Source organism: Onychostruthus taczanowskii, unplaced genomic scaffold (genome assembly GCF_017590055.1).
Source record: "Onychostruthus taczanowskii isolate IOZ18803 unplaced genomic scaffold, ASM1759005v1 scaffold30, whole genome shotgun sequence".
Classification (NCBI taxonomy): domain Eukaryota; kingdom Metazoa; phylum Chordata; class Aves; order Passeriformes; family Passeridae; genus Onychostruthus; species Onychostruthus taczanowskii.
In genome coordinates this window covers 7,693,265-7,713,769 of record NW_024500350.1, presented here as the reverse complement: position 1 = coordinate 7,713,769, position 20,505 = coordinate 7,693,265, and the positions used below count along the sequence as shown (strand labels likewise).

The window sequence follows — 20,505 nt, the reverse complement described above, 5'->3', positions numbered from 1 at the left end:
CCAGAGAGGTGTGAGAATCCCGAATTCCGGTTTCCCGGGTTGCCTGTGCTCAGCAGGATGAGAGCCCATGAGGAGAAGCATCGGGAGCCTCCACGGGAATCCTCAGCTCTAGTTTTCCCAAGCTCCCTGTGCCCAGCAGCTCTGCCTGGGATATTCCTTCGGGATACCAACGCTTTGAATTATCAGCTGATCAGCACTTCTCAGATCAGGATATCTGATAATCCCAGCGGGAAATATCCCTGCTGCTGGAATGCCACCAGCCAGGAGGGGATGATGGCACTTCCAGAGTCAAAAGGCATCCAAATGATTTGATGTGATTATTTAATACAGCCAGGACCAGCTCCACAGTGCTGCTTGCAGGGATTCCCACGGGGAGGGGGATGCAGAGAGCCCCGTGGGGGAGGTGGGAACAGTCCGAGGGGAGGCTGAGATTCCTTCCCTGCTGGGGGTGGCTTCCCTCTGCTCTTTTTCCCTTTCCCTCCCCCTCTCCCTGAAGCTGTCCCAAACAAGTGCTGCCTTCTGGCTCAGCCTTTCCCAGCTGCACAAAGGCTGCCTTGTGCCTCTGAGCTCCAGATGTTCCTCATCCCACAAAAACTCCAGCACCAGGTACCTGTTCCCCTGGAGCACCGGCTGGCCTGGCAGGGAGCTCCGTATTCTGGTCCCAGAAATATTCAGCTTTTTATTCTGGCTCTAATTGTGGTTCTCCCTTGGGATCTCACAGAGGTGTCAGGAATTCCCTCTCCTGTGGGCTCAGGGCTGGGCAGGGAGGTGCCTCCCACCTTGGGGACAGAGGTTGGGGACAGGCTGGACCCCACCCTCTCCATGCAGCAGGTGAGCCCAGGAGATGCACAAATCCTGGGGGTCGGGCTCTTGTCCCAGGTAACAAATGATGGGACAATGGGAAACATGCTCAGGTTGCACCAGTGGAGGTTGAGGTTGGATATTGGGAAGGACTCCATGGGAAGGGCTGTGCAGCCCTGCACAGATACTGGAGACCCCATCCCTGAAGGGATTGAAAACCGTGTGGATGTGGCACTTGGGGACAGGGGCAGTGGTGGCACTGGCAGTGCTGAGGGAAGTTGAACTGGGTGATCTTAGGGGGCTTTTCCAACGTATTCTGTAATTCCAGGGACACCTTTCTCCCCAAAATCTGGGGGAGGTGAGGGATGAAGGGACACAGGGGCTGTTTTCCATGGAAGGGATGGTGCAGGAGCAGCTGAAGGACGTGGTGATGGCCAGGGCAGCACCTGGGGCTCACCTGGCCACGGCAGCACCTGAATCCCGCTGGGCTGGAGCAGGCTCCCGATCTTTGGGATCCAGGGTGGGAATCCAGGGAGCAGCTCCACCCTCTCCTGCAGGGACAAGTCACCGCGGGGCTCTCCTGTCCGGGAGCAGGGAGTGACACCTGGAAAACGCTCCCCAGCCCCCGCAGCGCCTCATTCTCCTGGGAAACGCGCCGGGGGCAGGAGCAGGGAAAGGCTCCGGAGCAGGGAATGGCTCGGGTGGGGAGCGGATCCCGCCCCGCCGCCCGGGCACAGAAACCCCTCTCTGTGGAGCACAAGCGCCTCTCTGTCCCCTCTGTATTCTCTTCCCTTTAATAATCGTCCCCTTTTGTCCCCACACATTTCCCTCCGTGCCATTGTCCCCCTGCTCCCTCAGCCCATCCCAGCCCGGGAGCTGCTCCCGGGGCCACCTGTTTTTTCCAAGTCCTTTTCCAGGACACCTGATGTATTTATTTTCATTGCCGGTTTGTTTTCTTTCTTTTTTTTTTTTTTTTTCCTGCCTTTTTTTTTTTTTTTTAGGGTCTATTAAGTTGATTCCTCCTTCCCGTGCCCTGGGAGCCGCGGTTAATGAGTAACCACAGCGAGCTCCGAGGCAGCTGCCTCACACAAACCGACCGAGACTTTTTTGGAGCTGCATAAGGGAACGTTTGTTCTGCAGCCTCTCAATGGATCCTTGTGCAGGAGGCAAGGAGTGTGGGGAGAGAAAGGGAGAGACACTAAATCACTGCCCTCCTCCTCGGAGCAGAGCTCAGAGCTCAGCCCGTGTGGCTGCTGGTGCCTTTTCCTCAGAGGTGGGGGCTGAGTTACCTCGGTGGGTTCAGAGCCGAGCACACTTTTAGGGATTTTTTAGCTTTAGGGCTCCTTTTAAGTGGCTTAAGGATCAAACACTGAGCCCATCCAGACACTGGCGTGGCAGGAATTGGGATTTTCAGTGTCCCTGTCCCATTGAGGAACAGGTTTGGCTCTTGGGGTTCATCATTTTACCTGTCCCCTTCCTCTGCTTTGGGCTCATGGTGATTTTGGGGGGTTTTTCTGACATTTGCCGTGGGGTTTGAGGCTGTTTCCCTTCCCTGGCTGATGGGGCAGGGTCTGGAAGCTCCATGCTGTGTCCCAGGTGTCCCGTATGACCTTGGCCATGGCATTTAAACCTCTGTGCCCGTGTCACTGAGCAAACAGGTGACGCTGCGCCTCTGCTCAGCCCTGCCTTTGTCCTCCTCCTCTCCCAGGCTGCTGGGAAGCTCCTGGAGCCTGGCTCAATCTTGGGAGCAGGCAGAGAATTCCAGGTACCAAACTGCTCCTGTGTGGAACGGCTCTCCCTCTCTGTGGCTCCATAAAAAGGTTGGGAAAGAATTCCAGGAGCATCAAGTCCAACCTCCATCAAACACCCCCCTGTCAACCAGAGCTGGTGGAGAAGAGCCACCTGTGCTCCTTTCTGAGGGACGGGGACTCCCCCAGTGCCCCGGGCAGCCCCTTGCAGTGCCTGGCTGCTCCTGCAGGGAGGAATTTTGGAACACCCACCCGGAGCCTCCCTGGTACAGCTCGAGGCTGTTTCCTGTCCCTGTTCCCAGGAGCTGATCCCACCTCACCCGCTCTGCTCGGGATCTGGGGGGCTCAGACCCCAGGGCTGGCGCTGGCAGCAGATCCTCCCCGTGTTCCTGGGACAGTCCCAAACTGGGACTGCTCTGTGTCCCTTTGTCCCCGGAGCACAGAGGGATGTGGAGGGGACAGGAGTGTCCCCAAGGGTTCCCCATCCCTGCTCCAGCTCCCAGCCTGGCCCCAGTGCTCCTTCCCAGGCCTGTGGGCCAGGCTGGGATCCAGCACCACGCAAGAGCTAAAAGCACAGAACCACATTTTCCTCCTCTTTTACAAACCTCAGCTTTGGGTTTAGTTTTATTTTTCTTTTTTATTTTTTAATTTGGGGATTGGCTGCAGTTTTGGGGAAAGATTGGGGCTGTTTGTGTTTTACCTGCCACAGCTCCCTGGAGCAGCAGCTCTTTATTGGCTCCCGCAGCACTTGGCACTCTCAGCACTGGAAAGAAAAAGCTTTTTGTTCCTATATTTCCATATATTTATATGGATTTAACTGGGCTGGGGAGGGTATTTGAAGGTCAGAGGACTTGCAGAGGTTACTGTGCTGGCCAGGCCTGGGAACAGGGAACAGCCATCCTGTGGGAACTCATTCCCAGCTCACCCTTCCCTGTCTCTGTATTTTCCCAGTGCTGCCCATCACTAAACACTTTATTTTCTTGTTTCTCTGGGAAAAACCACCAGCAAATTCCACGGTGTGGATTTATGGATGTGCCATTCCTAAGCTGGGGTGGGAAAATCAACACGAGCTGGGGCTGTGACCCCAAACTGCTCCACAGAGTGTTGGGAGCAACACGACTTTGACAGAATTAAGGGTTTTCCTGGCTCTCCCTTCCCAGGGCAGGGCTCCTGTTGCTTCCCACAGCTTTCCCTGTTTTCCTGGAGGAGTCAACAACCCAGTCCTTCCTCCTTGGCAATTCCTGGCCATTGGGAGTTCTGTATCTTGGGAAGATTCTGCTGGAGAAGAACCAGCCCATCCTCCTGGTGATCTCCTTGGGAGCCCCAAAACCATCCCTGGAGTGAGGAACAAGACTTCCCTTCCCAGGAAACCCTCTTCCCTTCCCAGCAAAAACAGCAAAACCCTTTTCCCAGGAAAACCCTCCTCCTTTTCCATCAAAACCCTCTTCCCTTCCCATCAAAACCGTCTTCCCTTCCCAGGAAAACCCTTTTTCCAGGAAATCCCTCTTCCCTTTCCCTTTCCATCAAACCCCTCTTCCCTTCCCAGCAGAAACCATTCCCCTTTCCCTGGCCCTTGCACTGAGGATTTCCTCCCTTCAAAGCTCCCCCAAAACTCAGCTCCAGCAGATCCAGTGGCCACATTCCCATGTTGGATTTGATATTTGCAGGGTGGACTCGATGATCTCTGAGGTTTTTTCCAGCCTGGATAATCCTGGGATTCTGTGCTCCCTACACCACCAGGGAGCTGCAGATCCCTGGAGGATAAAGGATGATTCCAGCTGCTCCCAGTGGATTTTTCACGCCTTGGGAACATCTGGCCGCCATCCTCCCACCCCCAGGCTCTTCATTCCCTGCTCCATGGGCAATCCTGCTCCTCCCCTGCCCACCCCACCCCGCCTGCCCCAGCATTCCAGGGCTTTTCCCTATGGCTCAGGAATGCAGGGCAGGAATGCTGTGCTCTCCAAGGAGCCGGGAAGGGGCACGGCTGGCACTTCCCACAATGCCAGTGTGTTTGCAGGGCCAGGAATGCTGCCTCACCTGGAGCTGGATCCTGTTCCGGCATCTCCCGACACCTTCCAGCATCGTGGAGGCACAGCCAGGGCTGGGAGCATCCCAGAAATCAGCATCAGGATCCTCTGGGAACGAGTCCTGCAGCTTTCCATGGGAATTCCTGCTCCTTTGGGGGTCTCTGAGCAGCACCCAGGGGCTGTTGTGGTCCCTTACACCCTCAGAGGGTGACACAAAAGCTGTGGCACAGCCTTTTTGGCTCCAGGGTTTCTTTTGGGAGATGATGTCTGACAGCTCTGTGTCCTGTGGGCTCGTGGCTCTGAAGGAAATGCCACTGAAAAAGGGAGTAAAACTTTGGAATTCAATTCCAAAAAGGGAAATTTGCCTTTGGAAATCCCGGACATCCAATCCCATGGCTCTGTGAGCCCTCTGGACACCCAGCTCAGGTGGTGCTGGATCAGTGACACTTCCCACTGTCCCAGGTTGCTCCAAGCCTCTTCCAACCCAGCCTTGGACATTTCCAGGGATCCAGGGGCAGGATAAGCTCCATCCCTTGGAGCTTTTTCCCAGCTCTTTCCTCTCTGTGAGCCCCATTCCACCTCTTGCCAAACAGGTTTGAATTTCCAGACCGTGGTTATGAAAACGCAGCTCAACCCCCTCCTGCACAGCGCTAAAATATGGCTTTTTCCCCTTTTTAATATCCCCTAAATGATGACCTTTTCCCTCCTTCAGCAGGCAGCCAACACAAGCACAACAATGTGATTTGTGCAGCGTTTCAGCTGCGGTTTCTTCAAGAAATTCATCTGCTCTCGAAGCAATTACGGGCAGGGAAGCATTTCCACTCCGGCTTCGGGCCCTGAAAAGTTGCCAGGAGGGATTTTTTGCCTTTCCCTCCTCTCTCCCTTTTGCTCCCTTAGCCCCCCTTGTCCTAAAAAACTTCTGTGGTTTTGCTTCAGCAGCAATTCTGGGATGGTAAATCCCAGCCTGGTGCAGGTGGCAAGGGGCTGGATCCATGTCCCTGTCCCTGCTGGGGTGGGACATTTCCCACCTGGAGCAGGTTTGTGCAGGATCATCCCCCCTGAGCAGCACCTTCTGCACCTTCCCCTCTGCCACAGCTCCTGGAGGGGACAGCGGGCACAGTGCCACCCCCTCCTCATGCCTGCTGTGCCCTGCAGGACCTTCCCCACAGCACGTGGGGTTCAGAGGGCACCTGTGGAACACGGCTCCATCCTGCCGGGTGACTCTGCCAGCACTCAGGGCTGGGGACAACGGGCCTTAAATGAGCCCCGAAGTCAACAGCACGGTTAATTGCTCATTCATTCCTCGGATGGGTTAATAATTAAGTTAAATTAATAATTGGGAGAATAATTAAACAAAACAATAAGCCATACCCGGCACGATTGAAGCGCTCGCTGTTCGTGCCGGGGTTTTGGGGTTACTCATTCACTTTAGGGCCGCTGTGGCGTCGGGCTGGCTGTGCCAGGGATGCGGCTCCCGGAATCCCGGGGAAAACCGAACTTTTCCAGGCAAAACCATCGGCTCTTCCCTCCCTGAAGAGCAACGGGGTCCCGCTGAGGAGCGGAAGCGCCCCGACCCTCGGCTCCTCCCGAACTGCCCGAGCCCTTCCCGTCCCACGGAGGGACGGACGGACGGACAGAAGGACGGAGAGAGAGAGGGAGGGACAGAAGGGCGGAGGGAGGCGGCTCTAGACCGGGGGGAGGAACTACAAGTCCCGTGAAGCCGCGCCGCCCGCCGCCGCCGCGGGGCTATAAAAGAGGGAATGGCCCGGCAGCCGCAGTCGGAGCATCCCTGGCTGCGGCGGAGCCGCTCCCGCTGCCCATCCCGGCGCTCCCGGGGATATTCCCGGTGGGAGCGGGGCGATACCCGGACTCCCGGAGGCTCTGCAGAAGGAGGATGAGGAGGATGCCGCTCCGCGCACGGGGGGAGCCGCAGCCCCGGGAGGCTTCGGGCGCTGCCGGCGGAGGTGGAATTGGAGGTGGGTGCCCCGCTCGGCTCGGGGGATGCGGGGCTCAGCACGGGGCTCCTGCGCCCCGCACTTGCTGCCCGGCATTTGGGGGGCTGTGCCGCGCACTGCGGGTCCCCTCGGTGCCCGCACCCGCTATCGCTTCTCCCCCTGTGCCATCTCCTTTGTGTCCCTTCCCCTGCCCGGGGCTCGGGGCTCCGGCCCGGGATGCTCCTGGTGGAGTTTTCCCCTTCTCTCCAAGGAAAAGCGCTGGTTTCCTTCATCGTTTGCGGTTTATTTTTAAGTTTTTTTATTTTTTTGGTTTATTTTTAGGGACTTACACTCGGCTTTTCCCTTCCCTGCCGTGGGAATTCGTTCCCCAAAATCTCGCCCCGGGGCAGGTGCTCGGGCGGGGCTTTGGCAGCGTCCGCAGCCCCTCGGAGCCCGTCCCCTCCCGCCGGGGTGTCCCAGCCCCGGGCCGAGCCGTTCGCGGGGTCTGGGATGCACAAGAGCACTTTTGTGTGAATCCTGGAAAAAAATATGAACGACTCCCTTCTTTCGCTGGCTACAACAAAAAGACCACACCAGTCTAGACCTGCACCCGACGGCACAGACAGAAATTAGCGCTGTCTGCTCCACTCCGTGGAGTGTCCTGGGGAACTCCAGCCCGGGATCCCTCCGGAGGGCTGCCGCTTTGGGGAAAGGATGTTTGAGCTTACTCCGATAGGAACAACAGGAGGTTTTTTGCCCGGACATTGTTGGTGTTGCTCGCTGCTGGCTCGGAATTTCCTCCGAAGGCTTTGGAGGCTGCGGGAGTTGCTCAGCTCTTGCTAATTGAGACATCTTTTTATAATCACGGGCGCAGCCGCGGGAAGTGGGGGCAGAGCGCTGGTGACTCAGGCCTTGGGAAGAGGCTGCGTTTGGCTTTGCCCGGGGTTGTGGAGGGGAGATCCCAGCTGGGAAACTGCAGCAGGGCTCCCCAGGACAGCGGCCCTCTCTGCTGGCAGGCAGGTGATGCTTTCAGGACGTCAAATTTCTCATTTCCCTGTAGAGCTGCGGGGGAGAAATCTTCCTGGTTTGCCTCAACCCTTCAAATACGAAAGCTGAAATTTAAGGCATCACCCCCAGGTGTGGGATCTGCCATGTGAGGGGACTTGGAGCCCTGGTATGGAGACAATCACTTTGTGCTCTCATTTTCCAAGGCTTTGCTGCAAAACCAGCTCTATCAAGATTTGGGTTTTTTTAAGCTTACCAGGTGCTTCCCATGTTCAGGTGTCCCAAAACAAAGGTTTGGGAGGTGTGGCACCCCTCAAACTCCATTTGATGTGGCAATGATTGCCCCGTTTGGGGCCGTGGGGAGGCAGCGGGGTCACTCTGCCTGTGGGAATATCAGTCCTTTGGGAAGAGGTTCTCAGCTGAAGTGTGAAAATAACCCCAAATCCTGATTCTTGTGGGGTCAGGAGGAGGCAAAATCCCACTGTGGGCAGGAGTGGTGACATCTGTGTGGTGTCTTCTGAGGCAGGAGGGATTTTGGGGAGGGCTGAGGTGTTTCCTGAGGCAAAAGGGATTTTGGGGAGGGCTGAGGTGTCTCCCAAGCAGGAGGGATTTTGGGAAGGCTGACCAGGACAGGGGAGCAGGCTCAGGTTCTCTGCTCTGGCTGGTCTCAGGAGCTGCAGGTGCTTCTCCTGCCCAAGGAATTTGGGAGCAGGAGTGTCCGTGCTCACTCTGCCAAGCCAGGAATTCAGGGCTGTGGAGTCCAGGAGGATCCTCCTGCCTGCTGAGGCAGGGAAAAGATCCCAGATGGGCTCATCCCACTCTCTGGGGTGTTGGCAGGACTTGGTTTGGAGGTGCTGAACTAGGGCTGTTCCCCTTGGTTGAAGGATCCCCCAGATCCCTCTGGAATGGCTGGGACCTACTGGGGAAGGTGGGTTCAGCCCTGAAGGGCTGGAAAATGAGGAATGTCCCAGCAGCATGGGACATCGGGTGGCCACAGGAGCAGAGCGGTGTCACCTGCTCTGTTTGAGGGACAGCTTAGATGTTAAAAGGGATTTTGAGGGGTTCAGGGGATCTCTAAGCTCAGGTGTCACTTCACCTGCACCTGGCTGAGCTGGGCTCAGGGTTACAGGTGCAGAGAGGACTTGGGGGATGTAGGGACCTGGCTTTTTTTAGGATCCCTCTGCCTGTGACATCTGGAAGCCTCCAGCTCTGACCTGGCTCTTCCAAGGCTGAACTTTTTCCATTCCCCTCCTGCCTGGTTTTAAATCTGTTCAATCCAGCAGCATCCCTTGTCCCTGTCGGTTTTTAGCAGCAGCTGACTCAGATCTGGACAGTTTTGGACTCAAGCTCCTCCATCTGGGAATTCTCCTGGATAAGGAATGATCCTTAAATTTTCAGAGATCAAAAGTTTAGGCCCACACCCGCCGCCCAGACAGCGGGGGATCATGCCAGGAGCACAATGCAGCTTCCTGGGGGGTTTAGGGGTTGTTTGAACTTTGAACAGAAAAGCAAAGCAACAAAAGAGAGGCTGAGGAGAGACCAGGCTCTGCCAGTGCCCAGAGCTGAAACCGCTGTACAAAGCGTGGCCTTGTTCAGCCGGGCTGCTTCCACCACGAAGGATGGGTTTAAAACAGAAATGAGGGGGCAAAAAAGCGTTCCGTGTTGGTGTAAACACGGCATGGAAAGGCTTTTATATAAAATAAATGCTGCTCCTTTCTGAGGAGAGCTCTCAGCGCAGGATTAGGGTTTGCTGCCTCACGACTCCCTGGGGACTCTCTGTGCCTCTGTCCTGCTCCCGGCCTGATTTTAGCGCTTTGGAATTGCAGGAAGAGCTTTCCTGGCCTGGCAGGGGGCTTGTTGTCACCCCGGGCCCTCCTGGGCGCGATCTCCCGCGGAGCTGATGAGGTGCGAAGGCCTCGCCCGGCCGTGCTGCTGCCGTGCCCTCAGAAAGGAACATTTTTCCCTTTCAATTGGCTGCTCCTTCTGCCAAGCCACAGATGTTTTTTTGAGGGCTAAAACCTAAGCCTTTAAATAAATGTGTTTGATCCCTGGGTGGTTGTGCAGCTTTCCTGAGGAAAAAAAAAAAAAATCAATCTCGGAATGGGTTTTGTATGGGGAGCAAAGTCGTCTGCTGGGGTTGTTCCTGAAGCTGATTCCTCAGGTTTTATTCCTGCTTTTTCTCCTTGGCAGGGAATCAAGAGCTGCAGGAAAACCTCCCGAGGGCTCTGCTGGGTAAAGCTCAGCCTAAGGCAGCCTCGAGCCTTGCTGGGAGCAGGCTGGGATCAGCGGGGCCAGAGGGGTTTTGTGCCCTGCTTCAGGGAGCTTCAGGCTGGATCTGAGGGTCTGCCCTGGGCTCCTGGATCTCCTGGACCTGGGCTCCTGGATCTCCATGGATCCTGCTGGGCTCCTGATCTCCCTGGGCTCCTGGATCTCCTGGATCTCCTGGACCCAGGCTCTTGGATCTCCTGTATCTCCTGGGCCTGAGCTCCTGGATCCTGCAGGGTTCCTGCTTCTGGACCTACGCTACTGGATCTCCATGGATCCTGCTGGGCTCCTGGATCTCCCTGGGCTCCTGGTTCTCCTGGACCTGGGCTCCTGGAACCAGTCCTGCTCGGGGTTGGGTGCAGAAGCTGCTCTGGGACCCCGGTGTCACCTTGTCCCCAGTCTGGGGTGGCTGCAGTGTCACTGCTGTCACTGGAGCTGCTTCAGCTCCTGCTGCTGCTCCTTTAAATTCACTCTCAGGCCAAAACATGAGGGTTTTTGGGGTGCAGGGTCCTGCTGGCAGGAAGAGGATAGGATATTAGGAAGAAGTTTTCAAAGAAAGAGTGGTAAAGTTCTGGAATGGCTGCCCGGGGAGGTGGTGGAGTCACCATCCCTGGGTGTGTTTAACAAAGCCTGGATGTGGCACTGGGGGCCAGGGTTTAGTTGAGGTGCTGGGGCTGAGTTGGACTCGATCTTGAAGGTCTCTTCCAACCTGGTGATTCTGTGAATTCTGAGGTGCAGCCAGGGGTGCTTTGGGAGCTGTGGGGTGGCAGCTCAGGGGGTTCCTGTGATGCTGTCCCTGCCCATCCTCATTCCCTGCAGACAAACCCAGGGCTGGCACTGCCCCAGCACCAGGGAAGGTGGCCCTGGAGGGACAGAAGCTGCTGCCAGCGCTGGCATCTGGGCTGCCAGTGACACCAAGAGGCAGGTGCCTGTCCCTGAGGCTGGAACTGCAGGAATTCCAGCTGACCAGAGCTTCCCTGCCATTCTAGAGCCTGGAGAGCAGGTCCCTTCCCTGCTGGGGGGGTGGGATGAGCTCCAGGAGGTTTCCTCACAGCCAGCTCTTCCCTGGGCTTGGTTTGGTTCTTGTTCCAGCATTTCCTGAGCAGGGGGAGGGGATGAAGGAAGGAGGGATCCCCTGGGGCTCCATTTGGGGTTCTGGGGAGGGGCTGGAGATGCTGCACTGCAGCCCCTCGGGTGGGGTGGGGGCAGGAGGGTCCTGCTGGGCTGGGCTTGGGGGGACCCAGCCACCGGTGGCCACTGGGAGGGAGTGGGAGGTGAATCCATCACCCTGGAGGGGGTTGGGATCTGTGGTGGAGCCAGGCTGGAGGTGAAGCTCCCTAACCAGAGCTGAGCTCCTCTTCCTAGGCTGTGTGAGGCTGAGGGTGTGCAGAAAACTCCCCATGAGCTGGGGAGGAGGAGCTGCTCACCTGGAAGTGCCTGGCAGGGCCCTCTCCAGCTTTTTTTCATGGCAATGCCATCCTCTGGCTGCAGGGATCCGCGCTGTGTCCCTGGGGACAGCGGCATCAGCGGGTGTTTAATAATCCCTGTTCCTGGGACAATCCCTTTTTCCTGCGGAGGCAGAAGGACCTGCAGGCAGGAAAAGGTGGCTTGTGGAAGTGGCACCTGGCTGTGGGAGGGAGGACAAGGGCCAGGACATCTCCTGCTGGCAGGGTCCGGGCAGTCCCCTCCATAAAGTGCCCGTGACCCTCGTGCCAGCCCTGTGCTTGTCCCAGTGGGATCTGTGGGATGTGCCCAGCCCAGGGCTCGGAGGGGGAGGGAGAAGCTTCCCAGCCCAGCGGCCTGGATGGGGAATAATGCTCCCCTTTTTATGGCTTCTTCAATTGTTCCTGAAAATCCTTTTTAAAAGGAGGAAAGTTCCTTCCTTCCTTTCAGCTCCCGGTATCTTGAAGAATTCACTCCATTGTGAGGCCAGGACAGAGACCCTTCTATGAGGGCTCTCCTCGAGCCCCCCTCCCCGTGCCCCCTCCCACCCCATCCCAACAAGCCCCCATTCTCCTCTGAAGAGGGTCCCTCTGTCTAACGCCAAATAACTCTTAAGGGTAGCATTTATCCCGGGGCACTCAGCTCACAAAGAGTGCTGGAGTGTCAAATAAACTCCCCGCAGCCTGCAAAGAGCAGAGGAAGAAAAACACAAAACCTCCTTTCTTTCCACCCCTGCGGGGAAACAAATACGGACTTTGTGCCGGCGGCAGCGGCGCCCTAACGAGCCCGAGCGGGGCTGCTGCGAGCCCGGGTGGCCACGTCAGGGGCTCCGGGGGGACCTGGCACACGGCAGGGACTCCAAACCCCCCAAAAAATCTGCTGCCTGTCCCCGCTGCTGTCCCTGCTCCTGCTGCCGCGGGTTGGTTTGGGGAGGAGCTGCTGCGGTGCTGGGGTTGTCACCAGAGATAAGGGACAGCCACATTCTCTGAGTGCTGCCCAGACCCTAGGAGAGCTCAGCTCCTGTTCCCGATGGGAATTCAGCTTGGGAATTGTCACCTCTGGGTGTTTGCTGTGGTTCCTGTGAGGAATCAGTCCCGGGCTCTTTTCCCTGCGTGGATCTAAACAGGAATCCTTGTGCCAGGAGCCAGTGGCACCGGTCCTGGCTGGGGAAGTGGCCAGTGCTCCCTGGGGCCGTGGCCACCAGTGTGGCCAGCGCCTCTGCTCAGCAGCAGCAGGGAAATCCAGCTGCCTCCCGGAGTTTGGCACCCTTTGGGTGCTGGATTTGGGCATCTCTTGCAGCCCTGCTCTGCGGGATGTGCTCAGCTGCCCCGAGCAGAGCAAGGGCTGGACACCAGGTCATGCTGCAGTGGCCGAGGTCACTCCTGTCCCTCACCCTGACCTTTGTTCCTCCACAGGTTTCGGTATTCCTGCAGGGACAGCTCCCATCGGCCCCAGGAGCTGCTGGAACCTCCTTGTGCCAGCGGTGAGGACACCAGGGCAGGAGTGGCACTTGTCCCCTCCGCCAGGGAAGGCTCCCGAGGCAGGATTTGTCCCTGGATGGTTCCTCTGCGCTGGGATCCCTAGCACTGAGCCTCGGCTGGGGTTTGGATGCTCCCTTCTGTCTGCAGCTGGAATGGCAGGGCCGTTCCTCCTGCTCCTCCCAAATCCTGTGGATTTACTGCTTTTGGCATCGTCCTGCTGGGACTGGCTCGGCACAGGGAATATCCCAAGGGACGGATATGGAAAAGCAGCGCCTGCAGCCTGAGGCTACAATTCCCTCTTTTTCTGGGCTACTCTGAGCATCCTGGCTCTGCAGGAGGAAGGATTCCATGCACTCCTGGAGGACAAATCCTGCTGCTCTGATGTGAGTCAAGAATGTGAATTTTTCCTTTTAAGCACCTTCCTTTTGGACCCGTTGGAAAATGATATTTTCCCTGTCTTGAGGGAAAAACCTGCCCAATCCAGGGAGCTGCTGTGAGGGAATGAGGGAGCAGACAGGTTTGTTCTGACAGCTGGACTGGCTTTAATCAATGCATGAACTTTTTAGTGCCATTCCAGCTTGAAGTCCCCAATAGGAGATTTTTCCCTGGAGTTTTATTGCTGAGTGATGGATAAAAGGTTAAAGGCTGCAGCTGAGTGATGGATAAAAGGTTAAAGGCTGCAGCTTCCCAGGAGGTTTTCCTTTCCTTCCCTCAGGAGGGGAATCCTGATGGTTTTCCACTCTCCTAAGCCAGTGGTGGCTGCAGGGGGGACCCTTGTCAGGGTCACTGGGAACAACATGTGGCTTGTCCTGAGGGGCTCCTGGTGGCTCCAGGGGAGGAGCTGGAAGGTTCCCTTTGGAAGGGAGGCTGCTGTGAACCTCCTTGGGATGGAAAATCCATTTTCCTCCTAGAAAACAATGCCAGACCTTGGATTTTGAGAGGATTTGTGCTGGTGTTGTCATCTGGGTGTGACATGGGACAAGTGCCTGAGGAGCTACTGGGGACAGCTGGGGATTGAGCGTGTTTGGCCTGGAAGAGGGAGGATGGAGTGGGATTTCTTGGGTGGGGAATGAGCTGCTGTGGACCACAAATCCAGGAGGGTCTGGTGTTTGCTCTTCCCAGAGGGGGCAAATGCAAACCTGGAGCTCTGCTGGAGCAGCTCTTGATTTCAGTCCTCAGGCACTGCAGCATCTGTTTGAGCACAGCTGGGGCTGTGTTTCCTCTCAGTCACTTTCTGAGTGGTGCTGGTGCTGCTCAGACTCTTCCCCAGTCCATTGGGGTTGTGGCTCTCCCCTGGTGATCCCATAGATTGTGGCTTTCCCTGATGATCCCATGGGCTGTGGTTATCCCCTGACGATTCCATGGATTGTGGTTTTCCCTTGATGATCCCATGGGTTGTGGCTCTCCCCCGATGATTCCATGGATTGTGGCTTTCCCCTGATGCTCCCATGGGTTGTGGTTTTCCTTTGATGATCCCATGGGTTGTAGCTCTCCCCTGATGATCCCATGAACATATCAAGCCCTTGACCTCATCCCTTTCAGCAGGAGTCACCCTGTGCTGTCCTTCCTCTGGAATGCAGGGAAGAGGAGGAGGGATGAGATTTGTGCCCATGACCTCAAAGTAGTTCCACGTTTTCCAGCTGAGCTCTTTGGGCTGAGTTAGGCAGAGATTTTACCACTGCACTGGTGTAAAGCAGCCCAGCCCTCTTTGGCTCCTCTGTGAGGTGGGGCTGGGCTGATATTGGGGTTTGTTTTGGGGTTTTTTGTGTTTTTCCCTTTTTTCTGAGGGATGTCCTATGGTTTCTGGGTCAGTGGTGCAGATGTTGGTGCTTGTGGTGGCTCAGTCTTGTTGTAGTGCTGCACTTCTTCCTGGAATGGTTTGGATTTGGAATCTTAAAGTTTATCTTGTACCAAAGATAAGGAACACCTTCCTTAGCACAAGGTCAAGCTGGCCTTGCAGCCCTGCGGGAAGGATGGATCCAGCTGTGGAGCTCCTCACTGGAAGGTGCAGGCCAGATCTTCATCAGGATCTTCAGCAGTCCCTTTTCAAGCCCTGGCTGTGAAATCTTCCTTGTCCTGAGCACTTTATCCCCATCAATTGCTCAGTCCAGGTTGATGCCCCGGGCATCCCAGGGCAGGATCTGTCCCTGAGGGATGCTCCAGGGAAGCCCTGGGCTGCTGGGGGCAGGTGAGGTTTGGGCTCAGGGAAACCCACGTGCAAACAGTTTTAGGAACTCCCTGATGCTGCTCAGGCCCTGCAGCATCGCATGGAATCCACAGAATCATTCCAGCTGGAAAAGCCCTCAAAGGTCAGGGAGTCCAGCCAGAGCCACCACCGGCCCATGTCCCCAGTGCCACAGGTTCCCTTGGGAGGGGATTTCCTATGGATCTGACCCATGTCTCCAGTGCCACAGATTCCCTTGGGAAGGGATTTCGTATGGATCTGACCCATGTTCCCAGTGCCGCAGGTTCCCTTTGGAAGAGGTTTCCTATGGATGGGGCACCACCGGGAGTCGGGAGCCCATCCCAGGCGTGGGATGCTGGATGCCGATGGGGGCACATCCCGGGTGGTAAATGCGGGGTTGATCCCAGTGGGGTTGGTCCGAGCGGGGTTGATTCCAGAGGGGTTGGTTGCAGAGGGATCCCAGCGGGGTTGATCCCAGCGGGATCCAAGCGCGGTTCCAGCGGGATCCAAGCGCGGTTCCAGCGGGATCCAAGCGCGGTTCCAGCGGGATCGGGGTCTCTCTCCCGGGCTCGCGCTGACCCCTGGCGGCAGCAGCGGCAGCGCCTGCAGTGCCCGGCGGAGCCCGCAGGGGGCGCGCGGGATTCTCTGGGATCGGAGGGGCGGGGATGGGATGGGATGGGATGGGATGGGATGGGATGGGATGGGATGGGATGGGATGAACCTTAAATCCCATCCAGTGCCACCCCTGCCATGAGAGGGACACCTTCCACTATCCCAGGCTGCTCCAAGCCCCTCCAACTTGGCTTTGGACACTTCCAGGGATGGTGCAGCCAAGAATTCCTTCCCAGTGTCCCATCTATCCCTGCCCCCTCTGGCAGTGGGGAAGCCATTCCCTTTATCCTTTCACTCCATCCCTTGTCCAAATCCCCTCATCAGCTCTTGTGGAGCTTCTTCAGGCTCTTTGAAGGGGTTTTAGATTTTCCTCGGGGCTGAACATTCCCAGCTTTCCCATCCTGGCTCTGGAGCAGAGGTGCTCCAGCCCTGGAAAAAGGTGTAAAAACCTCATGGAACGATCAATATCTTTGGGAGCAGCAGTTAAACACCGCAGGGCTGCTCCGGAGGAGGTGGGATACTGAGGAAAACCCGTGCAGGGGGTGTTGGCTGTGTCACAAGTCGCACGGGAGGTGACAGCGGCTTCCAGCGAAGCCACGGGCGCTGCTGGAGCCGCGTCCCGCGGCCGCTGGATGGCAGCGGAGCTCCGCGGCATTCCCGGTCTGCGGCATTCCCGCTCCTGGCACTGCCTCCACCCCCCGCATCCATCCCCTGCTCCATCCCCCGCTCCTGCTCCGCTGTGGCTCCCACCCCGCCCTGGGACCGTGGGTTCCCGAGGGTGCTGCTCCCCGGGAAGGGCAATTCCAGCCTCCCGTGCCCATGGAAGCACAGACCCCAAACCTGAGTAGTTATTCGGAAGTTGGACTTACTCCCTGTGGGTCGCTTCCAGCTCTGGCTATTCCAGAATTCTGAGAAGTCTGGTTCTTGACTCCCCAGAGCAGAGTGCTGAGGGATGAGGATGAGGAGGAGCAGATCTGAGGTGATAAATGTGACTTTTACAAACCTGCCTTTAGTTAAAAACCTGTGGCACTTGGGAAACCTTTAAACTTTATCTGGAATGCTGCTGATCATGAATGTGGGATTTGGGGAGCGTGCCGAGGGACAGGAGCACACTGGGTGAGGTTTGCTCCCGCATTCCCGGAGCTGTGCTCCTCGTGGGATGGCTCAGTGTGCTCCTTTTTCCCCCAAAAAAGCTTGGAAAGCTCCTGCTGTGCCTCTCCCTTCCCCTCCCTGCCCCAGCTCCCCGGGGAGAAGAGGGATCGGGATCGGGAGCCGCTGGCACACGGCTGCGTCTGGGAGGGGGTGAATTACTGCGGGATAATCCCGCGTCTTTGGCTCCTTGGAGGCTCTTCCCGAGCAGTCCCAGGCTCCTGGGCTGGCACTTCCCGAGCTGAAAGGTTTCCCTGTCCGGGCTCCTCCCGAGCTGCAGCCAAGGGCGAATTCCAGTGGCGATACCAGCCCCGGGCTGGGTTTCCATGGTGAAGGCATTTGGGGTTTGCTGTGAAAAGCCGGGTTTTTGGGAAGTTTTCAGCCGGGAATGGCACATTTTGTCCATCCCCGGGCTGCTCCCTGTGGAGGAAGAGCTTTGAAAGGGCCCTGAGAGCCTTGGACACAGCCTGAGCTCGGTTCTCACACTGCTCTGCGCCCCAGGAGTCCCTTCTGGCCCTGGGATGCTGGGATTTGTCCTGGAATCTGCTTTTCCTCACCCAGGATCTGTCCCAGCTCCTTCCCCAGCTCCTTCCCCAGCTCCTCCTGCTGTTACAGCCCGCACTAAACCCGATTTCTCTTTTCTTCTGAGGTGCTGCTTCAGGCCCTCCCGTGTGAAAACCAAAGGAAAATGTTGATCCAGGGATTTTTCATCTGAGGAGCTGCAAGTTGCACCTCCGAGTAAATGAAGTTCGTGTGACCTCATCCTCTCCCAGCCTCGTGTGTGTCCCTGGGAGGAAAAACCTGGTTAAAAACTCAATTTAGGCTTCCCAAGTGTTGCTCACCTGCCTTTCTAACAAAAAGGAGTTTTTGAGGTGATATTTTTGCCTTTTCTGGGGTGCATCTGGCCAGCCAGGACACCTCCAGTGCCCTGGGAGCTGCGCTGCGCCCTTGGCCTCTGGAATGCTCTTTTCATTGATATTTTCTGGGAACAAAAAATGCCGGCTTTGTATCCACTGCCCCTTTCTTTGCCCACGCAGAAGGGGAGGGAGGAAAAAAACGACTCAAATATTTTCTTGTAACAAAAGGCTGCGGGTGAATCTGGATCAGCCTCTCTGCTCCGTTTCAGGCCAAATCTCCAGGGTTTTCAGCGGAGAAATTAAAACACTGGAGCTTTCTCTTTTCTCCCGCAGAACAAACAGGAGCGGTTCCCACTTCCTCCCGCTCATAAACAAAACCAGCCCGACATCTCCAGGAGAAACCCTGCCAGGAGACTTTCCTTCCTAATTGTTTGATATTTTTTCAGCTCTGATTAGTATTCGGGAGTGCCTGGCACACGGGCTGCAAATTTCAGGAACAGGCTCCGAGCAGATCCTTCCCTCTGCTTCCATCCCCTCCTGTCCATCCCCTTCACCTTCTTCCTCCCTCCCTCTCCTTTTTGCTTTGTTTCCAGTCCTCCTTCCTGGGCTGGTGGTGGCTTTTGGCCACCAAATGCGTGGCAGGGGGTAGAACGGAATGATCCTTTCCAAGCCAAACCATTCCATGATCCTGTGAAACTCCTGCTTTTCCCTTGGAAGCTTTGCTGCCCTTGCAGGAGCTGCCCCAAGGCTCTCCAGGCTTTCCCTGCCCTGCTCTGCTGCAGTTCCTTTGCTTCCAGGCTTTTCCCTGCCCTTGGGAAGGAGCCTGGCCTGGCCTGACTGCAGAGGGATTCTCTTTTCCATGAGGAAAGGGCAGGATCAGATTTGGGAATGCTCTAAAGCAATGAAGGGTGCAGGGAAGGCTCTGGGACAGAATTTTTCCCATGCAGGGAAATCTCCTCCGTCTGAGGAAAGGGCAGGATCCGATTTGGGAATGCTCTAAAGCAATAAAGGGTGCAGGAAAGGCTCTGGGGTGGAATTTGTCCCACACAAGGAGATCTCCTCCTTTGAGGAAAGGGCAGGATCAGATTTGGGAATGCTCTAAAGCAATAATCAGTGCAGGGGATGGTTCTGGGATGGAATTTGTCCCACACAGGGAGATCTCCTCCTTCTGTCTCCATGAAATCTGTGGAAAGATGGAATCCTGGGAGTCCTGCTGGCCCTTGGCTCCATCGTGGGACTGTGACTCAGCTGAGTCCCTGGGGAAGCAGCCACTTGTTTTTCCCACCTCCAACATCCTTCCCAGGAGCTGCTGCCCTCATCCTGCTGTCCCCAGCCCCTGCAGGAGTCAGGGAGGTGCTTTCCCACATCCCCCAGGGCTCGTGGCTGCCTCTCTGTGCCAAGCTCTGCTCTGGCATCATGTGCTGCAGATCGGGAAATCAGGAGAGGAAATATCCCGGGATGGGGAGGGAGCAAGGGCAGGAGCAGGGACCAGGGGGGTTTAAAGGGTGAGGGAATTGTGGGGTCCCACTCTGCTGGCAGGGGTGAGCCCAGCTCTTCCCTCCTCTTTTTGCAGGGATAACCCCAGCTCTTCCCTCCTCTTTTTCCCAGCATAACCCCAGCTCTTCCCTCCTCTTTTTGCAGGGATAACCCCAGCTCTTCCCTCCTCTTTTTCCCAGGATAACCCCAGCTCTTCCCTCCTCTTTTTCCCAGGATAACCCCAGCTCTTCGCTCTTTTTTGCAGGGGGGCACATGTGGGATAAAAGAGCTCACTTGGGGTGGTTGGGAATGCTCCTCTGGGAAGTTTTGGGAGGATGTGGAGTGTTTATTCCACCTCCCCTGCAAGTGATCCCAGATCCTCTCCCAGGTGCTCCTGCCCTGCCAGATCCTTGGTGTTGGGACCTCGGGATGCTGTTCTGGGATCAGCTCTGCAATCCTCTCTGGAACCAGTTTGTTGGGAGTCTGGTGCTCTCCTGGGAATGCTGAGCTCTAGCTCTGTGACTCAGCCTCAATTTCTTCATCCCATAAACAACCATGGGGGCTCTGGCTGTTCTCACGCTTTTCCTCCCTCTTTTCCAAGGATTTTGGAATCCCCTGGGGCTGGAAACCCCTGTGACCAGGCAGGTGGAAGGTGTTTTTGTCCTTTTCCTTGATCCAGGGGGGAAACTGAGCCTGTGAGGGGTGAAATAACCAATCCAAAATCACGTGGAAATGGTGGGATCTGATGGGTTTGGATCCTTGGCTCTGGGAATGGCTGAGCTGAGCTGTGGGGAAAGGGATCCCAAGGAAAAGGGGCTGCAGGAGCTGAGTTTGGGGAGCAATTCCCTGCCCAGTGGCTTCCAGGCTCTTCCCAGGGCAGGCTCTGAGCAGCTCCAGGCTGATATTCCTTTGGGATAAGAGAGATTATCCCATTTTTACAGCAGGCACACAGGCATTAGGGCTGGGATTTCCTAAAGCCTCCTGCTTAAGGAGAATGAGAATTGCAAGTCCCTGAGTTCCTCAGGAGCCCCTCTGTAAAATTCCTGGCTGGGATGGAATACTGAGCTCAGGATCTGTCACATCCAGTGCATCCCAGCTCCCCAGGAGAAAACCACAGTGGTTGAAAATCCCTTAAAATTTTAAAATGAAATAACTTCGAAATGAAATAACTTCGAAATGAAATAACTTCAACTTTAAAATTAAACAAATTTAAGTAATTTTAAAATGAAAACTCTCTCTCCTTCCTCTAGGAGTTTTCCCTTGAGTCATTCCCATCTTATTTTTTCTTATTTTTTCCTGATGTTTTCCCTCCTGTGGGTGGGAGAGACTTGGGAGCAGCCATGGGATGGGGGTGATAAGCAAATCTTGGAAAACAAAGTTCAGGCAAATCCATGGGCAGGTGGAGAGCAGCTTCCTCTGGGTGGGGACACATCTAGGGGGGGGAGGAGCAGCTCTGGATTTGGGGGATTTTGGGGAGCACCTGCACAGGGGGAGCACTTCTTGTTCTCTTGGAGCTGTTGCT

General features: G+C 56.2%; 1 long non-coding RNA gene across 1 annotated transcript in view; it reads left to right on the top strand.

The window, feature by feature from the left end:
- Window positions 1–6,435: 6,435 nt before the first annotated feature.
- The window catches only part of LOC121338498, a 34,010-nt gene continuing 19,940 nt past the window's right edge, over window positions 6,436–20,505 (top strand). Inside the window, exons 1-2 of the long non-coding RNA XR_005953036.1 lie at window positions 6,436–6,552; window positions 12,639–13,087. This is a non-coding gene — a long non-coding RNA (uncharacterized LOC121338498). The remainder of the gene's footprint in view (window positions 6,553–12,638; window positions 13,088–20,505) is intronic.